Consider the following 20,858-nt stretch of genomic DNA (forward strand, 5'->3'; position numbering starts at 1 on the left):
TGGCAACCCAGAAACAGAGTGCAGGCAAGAAAAACCCCAATACAATCCTGCTCTCTCTAACCAAAGAACCAGTAAAGGGCCAGCCTAGCCAGACAAAACTTTTAGACAATAGCCATTCTACTGCAGCCAAACATCACAGAAAACACTGTTGCTCAACACCAGGCATCCACCCTCTCCACGCTGGAAGGAGGCACTTAACGTCCCCTTCAGAGCAGAGGCAGAGATGGCCAAGGAGGGGAGCCAGGACTTTAATCCCTGCAGACCTATAAAATAAGGTAACTGCACTGTCAGTGAAGAGCCTGGATTTCCACCATATTGTGTCAATATAAATGACATCTCTTTAAAAACTAAACATACAACTGCCATATGACCCAGCAACTGCACTTCTAGGCAAAGTGCCAAACTTTTCCAGAATGGCTGTACCATTTCCCATTAACTGTTTCAATGTCAATACCATGGTTGTAATATTGTTTTGCAAACAAGGAGGGAGCTGGGTTGGGTAAAGAGTATAAAGGATCTCTCTGTATTGTTTTCTTACAACTGCATGTGAACCTGTAATTATCTCTTAGAGTAAAAAAAATAGAATTAAAAAAAAAAAAACAGAATTCAGGGGAGTCTGGCTGGCTCAGTCAGTACAGCATGTGATGTGACTCCTGATCTCAAGGTTGTGACTTCAAGCCCCACACTGGGTGTAGAGATTACTTAAAAGTACAATCTTAAAAAGAAAAAACAGAATGGAAAAATTATATAAAAAACTAATCAATATATTAAATATTTGAACTTAAGGCAGGACTATAAGTTACTTATCCTTATATCCTTAGTACCTAAGCCAAAACCTAGGACATATTAGAGAGTCACCAAATACTTAATGAATTAGATTGAATAATATAATCAGCACTTCAAAAATATAAGATGCTTAAAAACCTAGCAGTTCCAGGGCGCCTGGGTGGCACAGTCTGTTAAGTGTTGGACTCTTGGTTTTGGCTCAGGTCATGATCTGAGGGTCGTGAGATCAAGCCCTGTGCTGGGCTCCATGCTCAGTGCAACATCTGCTTAGGACTCTCTCTCCCTTTCCACCCCCACCCCCAGCTTTCTCTCTCTCTCTCTCTCTCTCTCACAAATACATAAATGTTAAAAAACAAAACAAAACAAAACTAGCAATTCCATTTCATTGGCTTTAAACCAAGCAACATCTTAAAACTCAAGAGCAAAAAAGTTGCCTTCAAGAAAATAAGGTATCCTGGAGTTTTTCCACAGAGAACAGTGACTCATTCTTAGACTATAATGAGCTAGAAAGATATTACCTCATCATTTCAGCTAGTTTATTGCTAGCTTGTTAAAAAGAAAGCAAGCAAACAAGCAAGCAAGCAAGCTTGTAGGGCTTACAAGTGCTATGTATATAAAGTGAAAATTTGCATAAAACAGAGATTCTTCAGAAACCAAGAAGCACACATAAATACTATGTATACCCACCAACTTCCAAATGTCTTTTAGATCAAAAATCTTACTCTACTTGCCTAACTTTGATCAGTATATCTGATTTTAACAGAATCTAGCTGAATGGGATGATGTGTCTTCAACAGACTTTCCTAAAGATTAGCTGTCACCGGGCGCCTGGGTGGCTGCCTTCGGCTCTGGTCATGATCCCAGGGTCCTGGGATCGAGCCCCAAGTCAGGCTCTCTGCTCAGTGGGGAATCTACTTCTCCCTCTCCCTGCCACGCTGCCTGCTTGTGCTGTCAAATAAATAAATAAAATCTTAAAAAAAAAATGTTTTAAATGATTAACCGTCACAATTGGTTACCATCTCCACCATACAATCCCTTTTGTCTGACAAAACTGTCACTCAATAACAAGACAGTCTCTTATTTTACCAGACAGACCTACATAATTCATTAATTAAAGAGAAAAAACGGGCACCTGCTGGCTCAGTCAGTAGAGCATACAACTCCTGATCGCAGGGTTGCGGGTTCAATTCCCACACTGGGTGTAGAGATTACTTAAAAAAACAAAATCTTTAGGGGTGCCTGGGTGGCTCAGTTGGTTGAGCATCTAGCTCTTGACTTTGGCTCAGGTCATGATCTCAGGGTCCTGAGACTGAGCCCCACGTCAGGCTCCTGCTCAGAAGGGAGTCTGCTCGAGATTCTCTCCCTCTGCCCCTGTTTATGCTGACCTTTCTGGCCTACAAAAAGTCTTATCATTTGTGCTCAAGAATGATAAAACTGCTATGGAATTAAACCTGGAGAACCAACAAAACTATGGAAGATTAAAAGAACAATGGATCTAAGAAAAACGGACTATAGAACTAAATGTAAAACACAAAATTAATAACACTCCTAAAAAATAACTTAGGAGAAAGGTAAGTGACCTTGAGTTTGATGATGACTTCTTAAGGAAGAACACCAAAAACATGATACATGAAAAAAATATTTGTAAGTTGGACTGTATTAAAATTAAAACTTCTGATTTGCAAAATACACTTCTAAGAGAATGAAAAGACAAGCCACAGACTGGGAAAAAATATCTGCAAAACACATATCTGATAAAGGACAAGTATCTAAAATGTAACAAAGAACTCTTAAAAGTCAACAGTAAGAAAAGGAGACTGGGGACACCTGGGTGGCTCAGTCAGTTAAACATCTGCCTTCGGCTCAGGTTATGATCCCAGGGTCCTGGAATCAAGCCTTGCATCAGACTCCCTCTCAATCTCTCTCTCTGCCCCATCACCCTGCTCATGCTCTGTATCTCTTTCTCTCTCAAATAAATAAATAACATCTTAAAAAATAAAAAGGAGACCGGCAAAAGATGTGAACAAAAACATCTCACCAAAGAAGATATAGAGTGGCAAATAAGAGTATGAAAAGATTCTCCACATCACATGTCATTAGGGAAATGCAAATTGAAATGAGATACCACTACTCAACTATTAGAATGGCCCAAATCCAGAACACTGACAACACCAAATGCAGACAAGGATGTGACATACCAGGAACTCCCATTCAGTGCTAGTGGGAATGCTTAATGGCAAAGCCACTTTGGAAGACAGTCTGGCAGCTTCTTACAAAACTAAACGTACTATCATCATCATCCAATCCAGCAATTGTGCTCTTTGTTATTTACCCAAATGAGTTGAAAACTAATACACTCTGAACCTTCAGAATCTCCATTATAAGAAGATCCTGTGATTTATACGTACACTAAAATCTGAGAAGCCCTAATTTAGAGCTTCGGTTCAAGGGCCACACAGGGCAAGGAGGACAGAAATCAGGGCCCTCCCAAGGCTGTCTTTCTTATAAGGAGACACCCCACTATACCTCTCAAGGTGAACCAGATCTAAACCAAAGCCCAAATTTCCCACAACCGCAAGAGATGATACAAAAGCCTGCCATCGTGGCAAAAGAACCAAAGATTCCTGAGAAATTACGGCCATGGAATACCCCTCATGTGCATTGGTACCCAAGGTTCTCCTAATCTGGATAAACTAAGGACCTTCAAATTGTAAACGTAGTTTGGGATAATCAACAACTAGTAATGAATGCTACAGAATACTTGACAGAAATGAACACCAAGGCTAACTGCTCAACAGCAACAATGTAAGCCAGAAGATAATAGAATGATAAATTCAATATGCTGAAAGAAAAGAAAAAGTACAATTCTATATCCAGAAAAAGCGTTTTTCAAGGATGAGAACAAAATACACATACACATACTCAGAAGCTTTTTCTAGGCACAGGGTCTTTGCTGTTAAGATTTTTTTTTTTTTTAAGTAATCTCTACAACCAACATGGGGATTCCAGATTCTGTTAAAAGAGACTGAAAGGGGTGCCTGGGTAGCTCAGTCGGTTAAGCATCTGCCTTTGGCTTGGGTCTTGCTCTCAGGGTCCTGGGACAGAGCCCTACATCGGGCTCCCTGCTCAAAGGGAAGTGTTCTTGTCCCTCTCCCCCTCATCCCTGCTTGTGCTTCTCTCCCTTGCTTGCTCTTCCCTCTCTCAAATAAATAAATAAAATCTTTTAAAAGAAAAAAAAAAAAAAGGAGGGATGTCTAGGTGGCTCAGTCAGTTAAGCATCTGCCTTCAGCACAGGTCATGATCCCAGGGTCCTGGGATCACGTCCCGCATTGGGTTCCTTGCTCACCGGGAGCCTGCCTCTCCCTCTCCCTGCCACTCCCCCTGCCTGTGTTCTTTCTCTCCCCGTCAAATAAATAAAATCTTAAAAAAAAAAACAGGGGCACCTGGGTGGCACAGCGGTTGGGCGTCTGCCTTCAGCTCAGGGCGTGGTCCCGGCATTGTGGGATCGAGCCCCACATCAGGCTCCTCCGCAATGAGCCTGCTTCTTCCTCTCCCACTCCCCCTGCTTGTGTTCCCTCTCTCACTGGCTATCTCTATCTCTGTCAAATAAATAAATAAAATCTTTAAAAAAAAAAAGGAGACTGAAGAGACCTATCAACCAAATGAAAACCTTATCTGTATCCTACTCAAAATGACCAGCTATAAAAAACATCTATGATTGAATATCAACTGGCTATTTTTATCATATTCAAAGGTTCTCCAGTGATTGTGATTATACTTAAAACACAAGTACTATCTTTTAAGACACATCACACAGTATTTACAGATGATATGGTGTCTTGGATCTGCTTCAAAATAATCCAGTATAGAAGGGCTAGGGAGTAAGTGGGGATACAGATCAATCAAAATTGGTCATGGGTTGATAATTATTAAAGACAAGTATTCTTGGGGTGCCTGGGTGGCTCAGTCAGTTACGCATCTGACTTGATTTAGGCTCAGGTTTCATGATCTCAGGGCTATGAGATCATGCCCTGCATCAAGCTCCACAGTGCATGTAGAGCCTGCTTAAGATTCTCTCTCTCCCTCTGCCCCCCTCCCCACCCTCCTCAAGCGCCTGCTCAAAGTTCAGTACTTGGGGTTCATCTCATTATACCAATCTCAACTTCTGTGATGGATCTGAAATTTTTCATTTTAATGAAGTTTCCTACAAAAAAGAATGAGGTATACAAAAATTACTATTTTGAAATCAAACTCACAATTGATAGGGCAATGCAACTGTGGGAAGTTTGAGAAATATGGACTTCAAGTAATGACCTAAAAGGTTTCCCTTTAAATAGGCAAAGTTATAGAAGGATACTACAGGATCACATCTTAGAGGTGAATTAAACAGGACAGACTTAATAATACAGGTATATCTCAATATATGTCGCTACTAGTGCTGAGAAATGGCTTACAGAAGGAGCAATTACATACTCTTGGTTTCCTCAACCACATAACAAAGCAGCTTGTTGCTACTTTCAGAAATTTCTAATTTGGCCTAGCCAACATTGTTATCTTGATTGCTGATGGCACTAAATTTTTAATAACAAATATAGAAATATTCAGAGACCCCAGAATTTACTTATATTATTCACCACTACCTTTGTTATAGCCAATCTACTACACTGAGAATCCATTCTTCAAGAAATCATCTTAATAATACCAATTTGCTACTCGGGTTCCCCTTTCTGAAGAACAGGATGCTTTTTAAAAGCATATCTTCATGTCTACTAATGAAAGAACAGTAACAAAAGAACAGGACAGATCCTGCCCTTTGACAGCCAATGTTTTGTCTCCCTTGTCTCTCTGTGATTTAGTGATAAGAAGGGAAATGAAAATGAGTGAACTTAAGTTTACCCAAGAAATAATGTGAACACAAAATTAATAACCACCATAGCCAATCACATTATCTTAAGTATTCCTACATTCATCAAAGAACTGTTCTTGAATAAGGACAGAACACGGTTCCCTAGAGAATACATAAAATCAAATCAAGGTTCCTATTCCAACACAGAGAAGTTTATAATACAAACTATTCTGAGTTCCAGTAACAAAAGGTAACTAGAGGCAAGTGTACAGAGAAGGAGACATAGAAGTAAGATGATTTCACTTTTTTGGACCTCAGAAAACATTTTATAAATAGGTAAAATTGTCTTAACAATACTCCACTGTCCTTCTGTGCCATTTTCTGTGACACTGTGCTACAACGAATTTCACTACAATGGCATTTTTGTATCAGTGTTAACTGAACATACATTTGGTAATAGAGAAAAAGAAATTAAATACAAGACACGGTGTCTGAATTCAAGAGACTCTTCAAGAGGATCTCAATACAGTGGAAAGGAATATATAAGTAAAAACAATGCAGAAATCCAAAGGAAGGGGAGCCTGGCTGGCTCAGTTGATTGAGCATCCAACTCTTGATTTTGGCTCAGGTTATGATCTCAGGATTGTGAGATCAAGTCCCACGTTGGGCTCCATGTTCACCAGGGAGTCTACCTGAGATCCTCTCTCCCTCTCCCTTAGCCACCCCCATGCTCTCGTTCCTTCTAAAAATAAAATAAATAAAAATTTAAAAAAAGAAATCCAGGGGCGCCTGGGTGGCACAGCGGTTGAGCCTCTGCCTTCAGCTCAGGGCGTGATCCCGGCGTTGTGGGATCGAGCCCCACATCAGGCTCTTCTGCTATGAGCCTGCTTCTTCCTCTCCCACTCCCCCTGCTTGTGTTCCCTCTCTCGCTGGCTGTCTCTCTCTCTGTCGAATAAATAAAAATAAAATCTTTAAAAAAAAAAAAAGAAACCCAAAGGAATTCACACATATATAAAAATATTAGAAGTAATAAACGAGTTCAGCAAGGTTGCAGAACACCAGATCAATATACAAAAAAATCAGTAATATTTCTATGCACTAGCAATTAGCAATCAGAAAATGAAAGTAAGAAAACAATTCCACTTACAACAGCATCAAAAAGAAAAAAGTGCTTAGCAATAAATTTAATCGAAGAAGTGTGAGCCTCGTCCATTGAAAATTACAAAACATTATTGGAAATAATTAAAGAAGACATAAATAAATGTAAAGACATTCCATGTTCATGGACTGGAAGACTTTTAACATTGTTAAGATGGCAATATGCTCCAAGTTCATCTACAAATGCACAGTCCCTGTCAAAATTCCAGCTGCCTTTTATGCTGAAATTGACAAGCTGATCCTAAAGTTCACATGGAAATGCATGGGATCCAGCATAGATAAAACAATCTTGAAAAGAAGAACAAAGCTGGAGAACAACTCACAGTTCTTGATTTCAAGACATACTACAATGTCTACAGTAATCAAGACGGTGTGGTACTGGCACAAGGACAGACATGTAAGTCAAAGGAACAGAATTGAGAATCCAGAAATAGACCCCCTACATCGAAGGTCAACAGACTTTCAAAATCAGTGCCAGGGCACCTGGGTGGCTCAGTCAGTTAAGTGTCCAGCTCTTAATTTCGGCTCAGGTCAGATCTCAGGGTCATGGGATCGAGCCCCATGTGGGGCTCCACACACAGCAGGAAGTCTGCTTCTCTCTCTCCCCCTCTCTTTTGCCCCTCCCCCCCACTCTGGCACAGGCTCTCTAAAATAAATAAATCTTAAAAAGAAAAGAAAAAAAAATAATAAATGCCAAGACAATTCAATGGAAAAAGTCAAGTCTTTTCAAAAAATGGTACAAGAACTGGATATCAACATGCAAAAAAAAAAAAAAAAACTTGGACCCCTAACTTACACCATATATAAAAAAATAACTCAAAATGCACCCAAAGCCTAAATGTAACAGCTACAACTATCAAACTCATAAAAGAAAAATAGGCAGAAATATCTGTGCTCTTGCAGCAGGCAAGAGATCTTTAGATGTGAGACCTATAGCTCAAGCAACCATGAAAAAAACAGATAAAGTGGACTTCATCAAAATTAGAAAGTTTTATGTTTCAAAGGATTCTGTAAGAAAATGAAAAAAGAAAGCCCACAAAACAGAGAAAATATTTGCAAATCAAGTATTTGATAAGGAATTTGTAAAATATAAAGAACTCTTAAAATTCAAAAATAAAAACAAGAGCCTAATTCAAAATGAGCAAAGGACCTTAATACACATTTCTCCAAAGATCTACAGGGGTGCTGGATGGCTCAATCGGTTAAGCATCTGCCTTCAGCTCAAGTCATGGTCCCAGGTCCTGGGATCAAACCCCGCATCATCAGGCTCCCCGCTCAGTGGGGAGCCTGCTTCTCCCTGTCTCTCTGCCCCTCGCCCTGCTCTCTGCTCTGTCTCTCTCTCTTGCTCTCTATCTCAAATAAATAAATAAAATCTTTTTTAAAAAGATCTGCAAATAGCCAATAGGTATGTAAGTCATCAGGAAAATCAAAATCACAATGACGTATCACCTCACACCCACTAGATGGAACTGAAGACATATAACAGATTGGTGGATGCCAGAGGCAGAGAGGTGGTGGGTGGGAAATCAGGTGAAAGGGTTCAAAAGGTTAAAATAATAATAAATAATAGAGGAAGGAATGAGAGAAAAATGAACAGAACTGACCAGTGAGCAATAATTGACTAACAAATCTGGAGGACTCACTTCAAGCCTGCTCGTAAATGATTAACTGAGAAATGTTTTGAACAACTTTAAGCTATTAAAATTCAAAACCCACCCAGTACCAAGTCAAGAATATGACTGTCATAGGCATTGTAAGACAAGTTTTTCATCCAAAGATAGATTAAATCTGGAGAGGTTAAACTATCTCAGAGTAAAGACACATTAATGGATATGGTATACAATAAAAACAAATTTTAAAAAACATTTTTGAAGACATATAAATAGCAAGTGTTTGTGAGGATGTGGAAAAACTGGAACCCTCATATACTGCTAATGGGAACATAAAATGGTGTGACCACTATGGAAAGCAGTCTGGCAGTTCCTCAAAAGGTTAAACATAGAGTTACCATATGACCCAGTAACTTCATCCACTCCTAGGTATATACCAAGAGAAATAAAAACGTATGTCCACACAAAAACTTGTACACAAATGTTCACAGCAGCACTGGGGCGCCTGAGTGGCTTAGTGGTTAAGCATCTGACTCTTGATTTTGGCTCAGGTCATGATCTCAGGGTCATGAGACTGAGCTCTGCACTGGGCGTGGTGCCTGCTTGGGATGCTCTCTCTCCCTCCCCGTCTGCCCCTCCCCCCACTGCTCTCTCCTCTCTCTTCTCTCTCCCTCTCTCCCCCCTCTAAAAAAAGAAAAATGTTCACAGCAGCATTATTCATAATAGCTAAAAAGTGGAAACAACCCACCTATGAAAGAATAAACAAAACATGGTATACCTATACAATGGAGTATTATTAAGCCATAAAAAAGAATGAAGTACTTGGGCACCTGGGTGGCTCAGTCAGTTAAGCCTCGGACTCCTTGGTTTTGGCTCAGGTCATAATTTCAGGGGCATGAGATCAAGCCCCACGTCAGTCTCCATGCTCAGTGGAGTCTGCTTGAGTTTCTCTCTCTCCCTCTCCCTCTGCTCCTCCCCCTCCCATGCACTCATGTGCATGCTCTCTCTAACAAATCTTTAAAAAAAAAAAAAATGAATGAAATACTGATACACACTACTACATAGACCAACTCTGAAAACATGCTAATGAAAAAAGCCAGAGACAAAAAGCTATATATGATTGCATTTACAGGATATGCCCAGAATGGGCAAATCCATCAACAGAAATTAGATTCCCAGTTGCCAGAAACTGGGGAGAGGGATGGAAGTGACTCCTAATGGGTTTGGGATTTCTTTCGGGGATGATGCAAATGTTCTGGAATTATATAGTGGTGATGATGACACAACGCTGTGAAAATACCAAAACCCAAAATTACATGTATACTCTAAAATGGTAAATTTTACTGTATGTGAATTATAACTTAATTTTTTTTTAAAGATTTTATTTATTTATTCGACAGAGATAGAGACAGCCAGCGAGAGAGGGAACACAAGCAGGGGTAGTGGGAGAGGAAGAAGCAGGCTCACAGCGGAGGAGCCTGACGTGGGGCTCGATCCCACAATGCCGGGATCACGCCCTGAGCCGAAGGCAGACGCTTAACCGCTGTGCCACCCAGGCGCCCCATAACTGAATTTTTTTTAAATATGGAATAACACATGCCCAAAGGTATACACTGGTGAAAACACCAGAGAGGAATACATGACCAGACTAAGAAAATGACCAGAAAGGCTTTCTAAAGCTGATACCTGAGCTGATACCAAGGGAAAAGCGTCGAAGTCTGTCTTATCCCCCATCCTCTCCCTTTCCCCACTCCTCAAACTCAGAAACCACTTACCCGTCAGAAGGAAGAAAGGTGGGAAGGGACGGGAAGGGACGGGAAGGGACGGGAAGGGACGGGAAGGGAAGGGAAGGGAAGGGAAGGGAAGGGAAGGGAAGGGAAGGAAGGAATCACTTACCTGTCACCAAAAGAACATTTACACCCCAGTACAAACTATTTCAATGAAAATATGATCTACCGATAAGAAGATGCATAAGAGCTCTCCTGAATCCTCCCAGTGTATTTCTACTCCTCACAGAGAACATGGGTTAACCCAAATGAACATCTGATCAAGAATTTCAGACAGTTTTAAAAAAAAAAGGAAGAATCCCAGGCAGTTTAACAAAAAAAAAAAAAAGCTCAGAGAGAGGAGTCACTTTAGGAAGCAACATTTTTCTTAAGGATCTCTAATGTCTATTCCTCACTCACTACTATCCTCAATCTCCCCTAAATTTTTCATTATATAAATTAACAAATAAATATTTAAAAAAAAGAGGGATGCCTGGGTGGCTCAGTCATTAAGCATCTGCCTTTGGCTCAGGGCGTGATCCCAGGGTTCTAGGATCAAGCCCCGCGTTGGGCTCCCTGCTCTGCTGGGAGCCTGCTTCTTCCTCTCCCACTCCCGCTGCTTGTGTTCCCTCTCTTGCTGGCTGTCTCTCTTCTCTCTCTCTGTCAAATAAATAAGTAAAATCTTAACAAAAATAAAAATTAAAATTAAAATAAAAAAAAGGAACAAACGGGGGCGCCTGGGTGGCGCAGTCGTTGAGCATCTGCCTTCGGCTCAGGGCGTGATCCCGGCGTTCTGGGATCGAGCCCCGCATCGGGCTCCTCTGCTGGGAACCTGCTTCTTCCTCTCCCACTCCCCCTGCTTGTGTTCCCTCTCTCGCTGGCTGTCTCTCTCTCTGTCAAATAAATAAAATCTTAAAAAAAAAAACAAGAACGAACAAACGAATGAACGAACAAACCAGTTGTGCTTTCAGAGTTTAAGATGTAAAATATTTTAGGGGCACCTGGCTGGCTCAGTCAGTACAGCATGTGACTTTTTTTTTTTTAAAGGTTTTTATTTATTTGAGAGCAAGAGAGCAAGCGAGTGGGGGCCCTCTGGAGTGCAGGGGGAGAGGCAGAGGAAGAGGGAGAGAATCTCAGGCTGACTCCCTGCTGAGCTCAGCTCAATGCAGGGCTCATTCTCACCATACTGAGATCATGACCTGAGCTGAAATCAAGAGTCTGACACTTAAAACAAATGAGCAACCCAGGTGCCCAGAGAGCATGCGACTCTTGATCTTGGGGTTGTGAGTTTGAGTCCCACACTGGGTGTAGAGATTAAAAATAAAATCTTAAGGAAAAAAAAGATGTAAAATATTTTAATTATAATTTTGCACACAAACTATAGCAGAAAATCAAAACCAAAGTCTTTGGAAATACTAAAGTAATAAAAGTCAGAAGTAAGGAGCAAATAAAAGTATTAAGTTTTATCTCTAATTATATACTACTAAAATCTAATCTAATCTCTAGGTGAATACTGTCTTAATCAACTCAAATCAAAATATAGGAAGAACATATCAAAATTATAAACATAGGAAGGGTAACAAAGGCACGGGATAATAAAGTCAAGATTCAAAAAGCCTCCTTTGGAACAATGGACAGAAACTGGACTTACGGAAAGAAAAAAGGAGTGTAAAAAAAAAAAAAAAAAGTCCAACACATAGAATCAGAAAATCAGCCAATCAAGAATGAAGACCTGAGTTAACAGCAGCTCTACTGAAAAAGACCTAGAAGGGAGCTTACTACTAGACAAGTATGAACTGACACTGAAAAGTGGATATTGAAAGAAAGAAAACAATATTTTAAAGCAGCAGTGGTGGAAACTAAGTGGTAAGCTCCCCAGGGAAGGGGTCATGTTGAATTCCTTAATCACTTCATTTCCAGGGCCTAAAACAGTATCTGGATCGGACCATATCTGACAAACTGACAAACTATAGCATGTCCACAGAAGATGCCCAACATAGTAAAAGGTTTAGAAAGCACATTTCATAAGAGGTGGCTGGGGGGAAAAACTGTTTAGTCTGGAAAAAACTTAAGTGGGACAAAGTAACTCCAGAAAAGGAATTACTCTTGCTCTCAACATTGTCAAAAGTTAAAAAAAAAAAAAAAAAATCTAAAAACCAGGAACTTTTTTAATTAAGAGGAGCAATCCCACCAAGAAGGGACAAAGGTTGACTTGTTAGTCAAGATACTTGATATGAAGAGACTGCTTTGCTTGGGATCAAGCTAGCACTGGGAGTGAGAATAGGTCATCGATTCCAGCTGCAGTCACTCACTTCCTGTTTGGCCAAGGGCAAATGACATCACCTCTCCACTCAGGCTGAAAAACAGTAATTTAAAATACCAATATTACAGGAGTAAAATTTAAGTTAGTTAACAACTGCAAAATGCTTTGGGAATTTACTTTATAATGATAACAAAAACTGCATTTTCCTACTTAACACATACACTGAGGTTAAACAGTTAAGTAAATCTATTATAAATAACTAGAGCCAAGTTTCTCACCGTCAGAAAAAAAAAGTTACAAATAAGCAAGGAGAGGAATGCTAGAATGAACTTGTGGTACTGGACTAGAATCAGAGAAACCAGTATGACCGCATCATATTTATATTCTGATAGATAAAGAAATAAACATAGACAGTGTGTACCTGGGTCAGTATACATACATGCATTCCCTGGTCTGCCCTCTAAGACGACCTAGAAGCAGTGATAGCCCAGTAGCAGTGAGTATATCCAGTTCACTTAGAAACCAGATCTGGGTTTCTAAATATTTTTCTCCAATAAAAGAAACCAAGGCTCCTTGGAAAAACGGCCGCTTTTTCTGGGGGCTGGGGCAGGGGAAAATACAAGATGAGACTGGAGCATCTTGCAGCACCAGAAAGTAAGCTCCAAAAAAAGAAAACGGGGACATATCAAAAGAACGTAAATGCCAAAAGGCCAAAGCCAGAAGAATGTGAGCAACAAAGTACTGTATTGGATTACAACCCAAAAGGAAAAAATAAATATTCATGAATCCATACTGATACAAATGAGTAAGTGAATAAATTGGGGGAGGGTTGTATACAAATCTTCTCTTCAGAAGAATTCCAAATAACGTAGAAGGAATGAGGGAAACAGAAAATCACCACTACAATTACACAGTAATTGCCATGCAGGCAGATCTCACCAATGAATGCTAAAATTCGTGGATGGAACTTAGATCTTTGTGTAGCTTCACAGAACCTCCCCAAAATATTTATTCATTACTGTGGGTGATTCTAACACAAGCTCACAAATTCTTTGATACTCATCCCTTCAGGAGGTAGAGTTTAATTCCCTTCCTCCAGAAATGGGCTTGACTTGGTGACTCATTTCTAGCTTCTAACAAATAAAGTAAGGAAATGGAAAAATAAGTCACAGTGAAACCAGGCAGATATTACCTTAATCAAAGTTAACATCAGCAATAAGTCGCACTGCTATCAGGTATCCCCTGATATGCAATATGCCGTGACAAGAAGGATATATCATCTCTATGGTACTCTTCCCCGAAATGCCTCACTTCAGGCTAATCATGACAAAATACCAGAAAACCCAAGTCAAGAACATTCTACATATAACTGACTGCTACTCTTCAAAGGTGTCAAGGAGAGAATGGCAAGGAGAGACTAAGAAACTGTCACAGATTATCTGAAACTAGGGAAACAGGACACCTAAATGTAATGTGGTATCCTAGATCAGATCCTGTAATAGAAAAAGGGTATCACCAGGGAAAAACTAGGGAAATGAGAGGAAAGCCTATAATTTAGTTAAAATAATATTAAACTAATATTGATTTCTTAATTTTAATAAATGTATCATTATATAAGATGTTTAACATTAAGGAAAGCTAAAGATTATATGGAAATTCTGTATTATCTTTACATAATCTTCTGTAAATCTAAAATTATTTCAAAATAAATTATTTTTTAAACTGCCTTCTTGTAAAGTCAGAAAGAAAGTGAGGAAAAGCAATACATTTTAAAAGAAAGATAAATACATGCAAACCAGTAAGATGGGTTTTATGGTGAGATTAACTTTTCTGGGCACCTGGGTGGCCAGACTCTTGGTTTCAGCTCAGGTCGTGATCTCAGGGTGGTGAGATCGAGCCACAGGGAGTCTGCTTGGGATTCTCTCCCCCCTCCACCCCTATGAGCACATGCTCTCAAATAAATAAGTAAATTAAATTTTTTTAAAAAAAAGGAAGATTAACTTTTCTACCATTTAAAGAAATACCAAAGTAAACTGGATTGACTTTCAAGCTCAAAAATTCAATGACATACAGGGGCACCAGGGTGATGCAGTCGGTTAGGCCTCGGACTCTTGGTTTCCACGCAGGTCGCGATCTCAGGGTGGTGAGATCGAGCTCCAGATCCCTTGGCACTCAGCTCAAGAGTCTGCTGAAAACACACTTTCTCCCTCTCCCTCTGCGCCCCCCCCAAAATAAATAAACAAAAATGTAATGACAAAACATAACAATTCCCATTAGGTCTGTGTCAAGAGATTAGCCTAGAGAGCTCTAAAAAGGTGGTGAATATGATCCCTCATGTATGTCAGTTTGCTTTATCCCCTTTCCTGACCATAATTGTCCTCAACTCTTTCCTAACAGTAAGTCCAGAGAAACGTAGTTCTAAAAGTGCCATTTAGGGGGGCGCCTGGGTGGTTCAGTTGTTAAGCGTCTGCCTTCGGCTCAGGGCGTGATCCTGGAGTTCTGGGATCGAGCCCCACGTCAGGCTCTTCCACTGGGAGCCTGCATCTTCCTCTCCCACTCCCCCTGCTTGTGTTCCCTCTCTCGCTAGCTGTCTCTCTCTGTGTCAAATAAATAAATAAAATCTTTAAAAAAATAAAAAATAAAAAAAATAAAATACAAGTGCCATTTAGAGGGGCGCCTGGATGGCTCGGTCGTTAAGCAGCTGCCTTCGGCTCAGGGCCTGATCCCAGGGTCCTAGGATCAAGCCCTGCATTGGGCTCCCTGCTCCGCTGGGAGCCTGCTTCTTCCTCTCCTACTCCCCTGCTTGTGTTCCCTCTCTCAATGGCTGTCTCTCTCTCTCTGTCAAATAAAATTTTAAAAAATCTTTTTTAAAAAGTGCCATTTAGAAGAACAAAGTGAAATTAGTGTTATTTACTCGATTTCCTTTTCAAATTGACCAAATCAAATGAACCACCAGATGACTTCCATTCGGTCAAAATGTTCCTCAGATTTCCTTGCTTTTTAAGGAAAAATGAAACCAACACATCAACTAATCATGCTTAATATTTAAAAAAAGAAGAAGTGGGAGCGCCTGGGTGGCTCAGTCATTAAGTGTCTGCCTTCGGCTCAGGGCGTTCTGGGATCGAGCCCCACATCAGGCTCCTCCGCTGGAAGCCTGCCTGCTTCTTCCTCTCCCACTCCCCCTGCTTGTGTTCCCTCTCTCGCTGGCTGTCTCTATCTCTGTCGAATAAATAAATAAAATCTTTTTTAAAAAAAGGAGAAGAAGAAGAAGAAGAAGAAGAAGGGGGGCGCATGGCTGGCTCAGTTGGTGGACCAAACATGCAACTCTAGAACTCAGGGTCCTGAGTTTGAGCCCCATGTTGGGGGTAGAGATTACTTTTAAAAAATAATAATTTTAAAAAGAAGAAAAAAGGCTCAGCCGTTAAGCGTCTGCCTTCGGCTCAGGGCATGATCCCAGAGTCCTTGGATTGAGCCCCGCGTTGGGCTCCCTGTTCTGCTGAAGCCTGCTTCCTCCTCTCCCACTCCCCCTGCTTGTGTTCCCTCTCTCAATGGCTGTCTGTCTCTCTGTCAAATAAATTAAAAAATCTTAAAATAAATAAATTAAATTAATGTATTTACAAAAAAAAAAGAAGAAGAAAAAAAAGGAGAAGGAAGAAGATGCCCTATATTTGAAGGGTCAACAGCAAAAACTTCAAGAGACAAAGGATGGATCAATGGGGAAAAAGAACAAGACACTAAAATCAGGAAGAACTAACCCTCTGACTAAAGCTAAGTCACCTATCCTGATGTGGGTAAGAGGTTCAAATCACACAAGCCCCCCCCTTCACACAAGGGAACGCTCACTTCCACAAACACCCCCACCCTATAACCAAAATTAAAACCACAAGGCAGGATCTTTCCCAGTTCTCAATCCATTTCGAGCAAGCTTGGGAAACCTGTCCTACTCTCTCCTGAAAGCCAGAGTATGTAATTAATAAAAAGTTTTCATATCCTCAAGAAAAATAAAAAATAAAAAGAGCTAAGCCACCTAGACATAGGAAAATCCAGGTGCTTCCTTCACTGTCAGCAAACAATGGAAAATGACTTTTTAATATGTAATGTAAACTTACTTGTAAACTTGCAAATTTTAACACAGGTTAAACAGGCTGAGATGACAAATATATGAAGAGATGACTTAAAAAAAAAAACCAGACAAGGTGGGAAAATGTTTTTAGAATCTTCCCAGCACTGTCAAACATTAATAAATTTGTTCATACAATGGGAAAAGAAGCGAGACTCACTAGGATTCAGTAACTTGATTAAAACATCCCCTAAGAACATCCAGGGCCCTTAGTTCCCATTCTATAATCAATGGCCTTTTTATTACTGATTTGGCTGCCCAGAAACAAAGGAGGTGTCCTAGCCAATGGATAATTAATTCCAATTGTGTACATGGCATTTTATACTTTCAGTGTAAATAAACTGGTATCTGGTTTATCAGTTTCTGGTGAGATTATTTTGCATGAATAAATTCTCAAGCGCTTGAGTCACCCCTGTGTGAACCAAAAATTTCATGTTTCTAAACTACTGGGGGGGCGGGGGGGGGGTATTGAGAGAGACCTTAATGTGGATGTCAGTTCTGCCACATTACTATCTGTGTGACCCTTACTCCTGTTAGTCTCAACTTCCCCAGCTGTAAACAAATACCTACAACTAGGGCCTGGAGGATGACAAGTGCTCAAAAGGTGATAGCGTTATTATTTTTAAGCCAAACTGGAGAGGAAGACTACCACTGATATGGAAACATTTCACTAGAAAAGGAGTGGTCTGGGCCATCAAACCACTGCACTGGAAAGACACCCCCTGAAGACAGAGGTCCCATCCCAGAGAGGTGAGAAGAGCAAAGTTAAAAAGTTGCAAGTACCGGCTGCACTGTACAATTCTCACTTAGCAACTCCAATGTTGTCTACCAAACATCCAGCCCGTAATACTTAGAGCATGACAACTGTTCACTCTAAATCCATGTGCTCAGCTTGGATTCAGGACTGATTTATAAAAATAGCTGTTGCTGCTGCTCTTTCAATCTCTTTGAGCTGATGACTGGGCAGTGTTACCCTATAGGCCTAGAGCAGCTGTATTCCCTCACCACACCCATTTCTCTGTCTACCCAGCCGAGCTGACGGCACCCCCCTCCCATCTCTGCAGCATACTATTCTCCCTCTTCCTGGGCTGAGTGAGCAAATTACAAGCACAAATATCCCCTGATGCAATGCCACAACCATCCCTGGGAAAGAGCAGAGGCAGTTGCCAAAAGCGCAGCAGCAGGGAAACGGGCGGGACGGACACGGACACACACACACACACACACACAGAGCAAGAAACACTGCAATGCTATGCAGCCAGGGAGAGCGAGAGAGAGGCCCTGGGGAGCAATAGTGTAACCGAACCAGAGGAGGAAAAGGAGAAAGGGGGTTTCCAGAAGAAAGCTGGGTAACACTAACCTTCCCGAGAAGCACGTTTCACACCGGGTCTGGGTGCTAAGGCACAAACCTAAGCGTAACGACTGCCTCCTCCCAAAAGCAGCAAATGCATTTAATTTACACGTTCCTGGGTGGAAGCAAAAAACCCCCAACGTTCCCCCACAGGGTAATTTCACCAAAAAAGAGCTCAGGCAACACACCAGCGGAGAATCTGGTCCAAGTGCTAAGTCACAATCTCGGTTCTGGGTAACGTTTCCAACTGCCCCCTCCCGGTCCCTGTCCCAATCCTCCCATCCCCACCCTTGCTGCGACGGCTTCGCCCTCCCGCAACCAGACACACGCCAGACCCCAACAGCGCCGGAGGGGACGCGCACAGGGAGCCCAGACTGGGGCCCGGTTCTCCAGCCCGCCCCTCAGTCCCGCCCGTAACCCCAGACTCGGCACTCTCTAGCTCAAATCAGCCCCACCTCAACTGACCCCCCAAAGTCTCACGGAACGACCTTTGAGTTTTCCTACGTCTCCGAGCCCCACCCAGGGCCCCAGACCGCAGCCGACCCTCGCTCCGCAAGCGCAGCCCCATCCTGAGCCCGAAGCATGCCGCTCGCCCCCACGCTCCAGACGCCCGAAGCCCCGGTCCTCTCAGCCCGCTCCGCCCCGAGGGGCCCCCGGATAGCACCCCAAAGCCTCGGAAGATCACGCCCGCAGGCCCCCAGCCCTGCCGCCCCCGCGTCCCGCAGGCCCGCGGCCACCGCCCTTCTCCGCCTCTGGCGGGCCCTGCGGAATCCCGAGCGGTCGCGGGGCGCGGCTCGGGCAGCCCCCGGGACAGTGGGGAGGCCGCCCCTCCGATCGGGCCCCGCCTGTCGCCGCACCTACCCGCCGCCGCCGCGCCGGAGCCGAAGCCGGAGGGAGCCGGGAGAGGGCCGAGAGGAGCCGGGAGGAGCCGGGAGAAGTCGGGAGGAGCCGGAGCCACCAGGCGAGCCCTTGGGGCGGGGCGCAGGGAGGCGGCCGCTTCCTCGTCGCCCTCTTGAGGGCCGGCGCGAGGGAGGAGCGCCGTCACCGCCTATCCCGCGGGCTCCGCTGCTCCGACCAATAAGTGCGGCGAGGAGGCGGGCGGAGGGCTGTAGCAGGCCAATGGGCGCCGGCCCCGCCTCCTCGACCTCGCCGCGGTAGCGGCGCGAGCGGAGGGCGGTTGGCGGCGAGGTACGCCTGGGGGCTTCAGACTCCCGCCTCCCGCCCGCTAGCGCCCGGGCGGTCGGCGGGGAGACTGACGGCCGCCGCGGCTCTGTGGTGGACGTCTATTCCTTTCAGAACTTGGGTGCCTAGAGCGGGGAGGACGCTAGCGGCCGGGCACACGCGGCCGGGGCCCGGGTCTCCCCGCCCGAGGGGCCTGCGGGCTCTGTGATGTAACCTGGGCGGGGCGCGGGGCGGGGCCTAGGGCGCGGGCCAGCTGGTCGCGGGAAGGAACCGTGGGGGGACGGGGACGCGGGTGTGGGGCCCCTCCAGGGCTGCCCTGCAGCCAGCCACAAGTGACGTGGCTGGTCCAAGTTGAAATGTGCTGTAGGTGTAGAATACACATCGGATTTCCGAGACTTAGTACCAAAAATATATCTCATTCATAATTTTATATTGATTATAAACTGGATAACTAATTACAAAATTGATTACAGTTTTAGATATATTTGGTTAAAGAAAACATTTAAAATAATTTCATGGGGGTTTTTTGTTGTTGTTTGCCTTGTAAAATGTGGCCACTAGAAAACTTAAAATTAGTGTTTGGGTCACGTTATACTTCTGGATACCAGTAGTCCAGAAGGAAAAGTGATGGCTAATGCCTACTGAGTGCTTATTATATCCAGGCACGCTCGTGTAAGTATGTGACACCTAAGAATTCACTTAGCTGTCACAACAATGCCCTACAATTGGTGTTAATGTCCCCATTCTCATTTTACAGATGAGAAACACAGCAGTTTGGTAATTGACGTAATGACAGCAAGCCAGCAATCGACAGAGTGGTGCTTTAACTCAGGCAACCAGGCACTGGGGCCATGTAGTCAGCCTCTAGAGCAGGCTGGTTACCAGAAAGAACACTGGGCTTGGTTGAAAGCTCTGCTCCTTTGTGTGTAACCGTAGGGAAGTTAAGCTTCAGTTACCTTAGTAAAAATGAGATAATGCAGTCACCTGCCTCTGTCATAGTCCCTATTAGGGTGACCTAGAAGTAGCATAGCGAGGTAGTTACACTTGGACTCTGGACCCTGAATCCCTGTGAACAAATCTGGGAACTGCTGCTTGCAAGTTATGTGAGCTTGTGGGAGATATTTAATCTCTCTGTACCTCAGTTTCCTCAACTGTAAAATGGGTAATAGTGGCACCTACTTTATTAGGGTTGTTAGGTGGACCACATGTGTTGATACATATAAAGTACTTAGATTGGTGCCTAGCACTTAGCAAGCATTTACAGAGTACTACTCATACTGACTATGAAGGAGTATTTATAGCCTATACAAATACGAAGGAATGAACAGTAGAAAGTTAAGTGGAAAAGGCAGAGTACGATGAATTTGGAGCCCTGGAAAGAACTTTAGGCCAGTCACAGAGAACTGAAATGACTGATCTAGGTCGCAGACCAATTCATAAGGCAGGTGTTGTGGGACCAAACTCAAAGCTTTTCCCCTCTTTCACACCCGGACTCCAAAGCAGGGGAACTACCGTTGCAAGCCTGAATTCATTCACCGAACAGACAGTGCATGAGTGCCATAATATCAGGAAGGGCCGCGTGGGGAGGGTCATTTATAAAAAAGTAAATAAGATAGACTTCCTGTCCTAGTGAAAGTAGCATTACTTTATACCAAAGCCCACAGATTTTTGTCCAAGCAGGACCCTAACTGTTGTAAGGGAAACACACAGGTGGGAGCTAAAAAAGTTACTCTGATCCTTCCTCCTGCCTAGAGTAACCAGCCTCAGTGTCCATCC

At 42.9% G+C, this 20,858-nt stretch overlaps 1 protein-coding gene across 2 annotated transcripts in view; it reads right to left on the minus strand.

Annotated features, from left to right (window-relative positions):
* Positions 1-19,181, minus strand: part of MAP4 (microtubule associated protein 4) — a 182,910-nt gene extending 163,729 nt beyond the window's left edge. Inside the window, exon 1 of one of the 2 annotated variants that reach the window (XM_034658226.1) lies at positions 18,762-19,181. The gene's annotated coding sequence lies outside the window, so the exon portion shown is untranslated. Of the gene's footprint in view, positions 1-17,909; positions 18,151-18,761 lie in introns of those variants that run through there. The other variant, XM_034658227.1, reaches the window with a different exon arrangement.
* Positions 19,182-20,858: the final 1,677 nt, after the last annotated feature.

The sequence above is a fragment of the Ailuropoda melanoleuca genome, chromosome 4, assembly GCF_002007445.2.
Source record: "Ailuropoda melanoleuca isolate Jingjing chromosome 4, ASM200744v2, whole genome shotgun sequence".
Lineage (NCBI taxonomy): Eukaryota > Metazoa > Chordata > Mammalia > Carnivora > Ursidae > Ailuropoda > Ailuropoda melanoleuca.